Genomic DNA, 4,054 nt, shown 5'->3' with positions numbered 1-4,054 from the left:
AAATATGAATAAATTTTGTAAAACTTACAACTGAAAAACGTTTGATGAGAAAGAAAGATGATGAACTCTTCAATCAAGAGAAAAAAGGAAAAACTAAAGAAAAAAAGCAGGAAACTCGTGGAGATGTTATCGATCCTAGATGGCTGGGGCTGGTTCCTCGTTAAAGGGGGTTGTTTCGCCCTCCTTGGTTCCGCCAATCGGCCTGCAAGACCGCCCAGTGACGTCACGGACTCACCCTCCGGAGGATAATTAGCCAATAGGGAGGCAGGGATTCAGCAGCAGCAATTTTATTACGAGCCAATGATTTTGAATCTTCCTTCAGGAGCCCCTGGCTGGTCCCGCCGAGGGACCAGGGGATGAAAACTCTGAAGGGAAGATCCTCCCCAACCCCCGTGCACAATGGTGCAACGCGGAATTGGCTGCCAGCCGGTTCTTTCCATTTTCAACCCTCCTCGACCCTTGAATTTTGTCCCTTGCTTTGTGTCTCTTCGCGAATCAAGCAACGATCACAATGCTATTTTTATAATGTACAGGGACCGTCGTACTCTATGCTGTAAAAAATATCGATGGTCTTCGTTCCATTCATCCATCTTGCTTATTAAAGTGAGTTACACAGTCCGAATCTGCTTGTGGATGGTTTGTAAATGTTAATTTGTGAAACTGTGCACTCAAAAAATTGTTTTCAGTCAGTAAACATTTTTCTGCAGTAACGAATAAATTTATGGATATAACGAATCATGAGAAATTTCATTATTAAAATGAACTGTTAATTATATCAATATATCTATCCATTGTTACAATAAAAATGTTTACTAGCTAAAAAAAATATTCAGGTGCACGTGTCATTTATCACTATATACACATACTGCTCTCTGATACTTCTTCTCTTTTTAGATGATACTACAGAAATAAGAAGTTCTCGATCCAGTTTCAAAAATAAGTACGTTGATCTCCACCAATTTGTTTCTTCACTCTACAATTCCTTTGAAGAAAATTTGCCTGGGCAGAACGGTACGTGCCATTGATCACTTGTAAATTTTGAGATTTCCAAGGAGAATAATCGGGTTTTTTTCTCTTTGAGTGATTTTACGAGAATAAGAAAAGATTGCAGTGGCCTTGAAAGGAGTCATCGCGACTGTCAGGATAATTCGTGCAGGAGATCACGCGAACGATGCCAGATGGGCCTCGCGTTCTCCAGTGGCATGCTTGCCTGCTTGCCTGCCACTCGAGGAACTGCCCAGAACAACCGGACAAACAACTGGAAATATCCAGCTGGCAAGCGTGCACGCGCTCTACTTTGCGCGTAAACTCGCCAGGAAGAAACGTCTCCGACGTTAACGATGATTCTTTTCCTGAAACAAACAAATCAAATAAGTTGCTAATCAAGCAATCTTTGCGTAATTTAAATACCATGATTTTGATCCTATAGAAACCGAATTTCTCTCACATTTTTTCTTCTTTCACTTTTAGTAATTTTATTCTCAGATCGAGATCCATTTTTCCTTAACTGGTAAAAATCGCAGTTTTAAAATTGTTTATTCAAAGAAAATGGAACTAGAAAGACTCTAGATATTTTTCAAACACTCAAACAACTCACAGTACGTATGATGGATCTCTAATAAAATGAAAACTGTAACAAGAATGAGTGTTAATATTCGCAGTGAAGATCTCGTTTGTTTTTTTTTTCTTAATTCAGTGTTTTTTTTTCATTTGGTGAAAAAAAAGCAGGAGAGTCTCTTCGTGTAAGTTACAAGCACCGTGTAGAACCGCATCTTAAATTTCTTATACAATGAAATTTGGAACCAGAAAGACAATATTTTTCAAAACACTCAAACAATTCGCGGTACGTATGATGGATCTCTTTTACAATGAAAACTGTAACAAGAATGAATGTTAATATTCACATTGAACAGCTCGTTTTTTTTTTTTCTTAATTTAGTGCTGGTGAGTTTCATTCAGTGAAAACTGCAGCAGGAGAGTCTCTTCGTGCAAGTTACGAGGACCGTGTAGAACCGCACAAAGGAAGCTTCTTTTTCGTCCTTTTTTACTTCCTTCATTCCCTCCTGCACCGCGTCTACTTTCGCTTCTTCTTCTTATTCTTCTTTTTATCGCGGCTTTACTTTTATATTCTGCGTTTCTTTCCTTACCTTAGCGTCGATCGGAAAACCGCAGCTCAACGAAAAACTTGGCGAAGCGTGTCGCTGTAACCGATCGCAGCAGTGTTTTTGCATATCATTTTTCATCCTCGATCCAAGACGCCGTATAATTCGATATCGATCACCGTCTACCTACACGCTCAACCGTGATCGTCCTGATTTTCCACTTCCATCGCGTCTAATCTGCCACGACGATAAAGCACTGACCTTCGTGGGTCGTTCAAATAGTGATTTATAATTGAAAAATGGAATCTGTTAATTGTGTGAATATATATACATTATTAACACTTGGCATTCGGGTATACTTCCCCGCCAAATTATGCGTGCAGCGGGCGTTTTTTTCGTGAATCGCGCGGAAGGTTTGGATATTCAGAAAAATCGCAGTAAATTGAAAACTACTTCGTTTTCATGAACGAAACTTCTTTTATTTCACACTTAAATATATACTGCAACTACGTATTTTTACGTGACCCACGCTCCAGTGACAGACTGCAAAAAACGAAAAAATACGTTGCCCGCATACCAAGTGTTAAAAATTAGAAATTAAATCAATGGAAGCTAAGATTGATAAAGTTGTATTTTTTAGTTTCACTGCTTCAATAGAGTTATAATGAGTCAACAAATACTTTTCTTATTGCAGTTAACTGTATCAATTTAGTAGTGCAGTGAAGAACCAAACGGTGAATCGTCAAAGTCGTGATTTCGTTTTAAAACTGTGATCGTTCATATAGTGATTTATAATTGGAAAATGGAATCTGTGTTAATTCTGTAGAATATATATATATATACATATATATATACACTATTTAAAATTAGAAATTAAATCAATGGAAAATTGAGAATTATAAGATTATACCTTTTAGGTTCGCACTGATTCAATGGAATTACAATGAGTTAACACATAATTTTCTTATTTCAGTTAACTGTAGCAGTTTAGTAGTGCAGCGAAAAAGAAGCGAGTCATGAATCGTCAATGTCGTGATTTCGTTTTGAAAATAAGCATCTGGTAATTCTTCGAGGACCTTTAAGGACCTTTGAGAGAGCCGAGGTCTCCTCGGGGTCAGGCTGAGCAAACACAGATCAACGAGGAGCCAGAACCAACGCTTTATAGTATTCTCTACTTCCGCCGGTAAACACGTGCCAACCTTATTTTTCACCCTGCAACACCCAGCCTCACACATACACACACGTGTAAATTTCCCTCCTTTTTCTGGAAACAAACATTCATTATATTACAATTATTGTCAATGCTCTTCCACTTAAAACTAATTTTCCACTTTTCCTTAGATTACTCCAACGTTTGAACTAATAGACAATTTTCTGAAAGCAAAAATTGAACAATTGTTATGAGAGGCGTAACAGCTGATTACGATGGATGCAAATAGGGTGAGGTACTACATATAGTACAAAAAGTGTGGCAAGAGAATGGGAGTCGAAATGGAAATAAAAGACGGCGAGCTGGTTTAAATTAAAACGAGAATTAGGGAATGAAAGGGGATGCGTGTAATTGCAGTTTATCGCGCAGACCGTCTGGCGTGGTTCTGTCTCACTCTTTATCAAACTTGACACCCCCTTCCCCTCCGAGATTTCCCGGACAAAAAGGATTAAAAAGTGCATAACTTTGGAGGAAAAATTTGTCGAGTAATTTTCCATGCTAGATTTTCTTTAGTCGAGTGTATCAGTAGAGGATTTTTAATAAACTGCTTGTAATGATGTAAAAAATGATTAGCCGTGAAACGGGGGCGTTGATATTGGGGTGCATCACCTGGTAGGACCATCCATCAAGCGTACCGCGCGAGGCAAAGGGCTGAAGCTGAAAAGGGCTTGGTGGGCCTACGATTTGTCCTCGTCACGTTTTGCGAAAGGGTGCAGCCTGTACAACCTTGTTACGTCTGCTC

The 4,054-nt window shown here is 38.9% G+C and overlaps 1 long non-coding RNA gene across 1 annotated transcript; it reads left to right on the top strand.

Moving 5' to 3' along the window:
* Positions 1–519: 519 nt before the first annotated feature.
* Positions 520–3,540, top strand: LOC136779986 (uncharacterized). Its single transcript, XR_010823692.1, has 4 exons — positions 520–636; positions 895–1,011; positions 3,076–3,347; positions 3,444–3,540. It is a non-coding gene; the product is annotated as an uncharacterized lncRNA (long non-coding RNA).
* The last annotated feature ends 514 nt before the right edge of the window (positions 3,541–4,054 follow it).

This window comes from Prorops nasuta, unplaced genomic scaffold, assembly GCF_024137725.1.
Source record: "Prorops nasuta isolate Cenicafe-Biocafe unplaced genomic scaffold, Cenicafe_Pnas_1.2 PNAS00018, whole genome shotgun sequence".
Taxonomy (NCBI): Eukaryota; Metazoa; Arthropoda; class Insecta; order Hymenoptera; family Bethylidae; genus Prorops; species Prorops nasuta.
The sequence above is the reverse complement of the archived record's forward strand: the minus strand, read 5'-3'. Positions and strand labels throughout refer to the sequence as shown.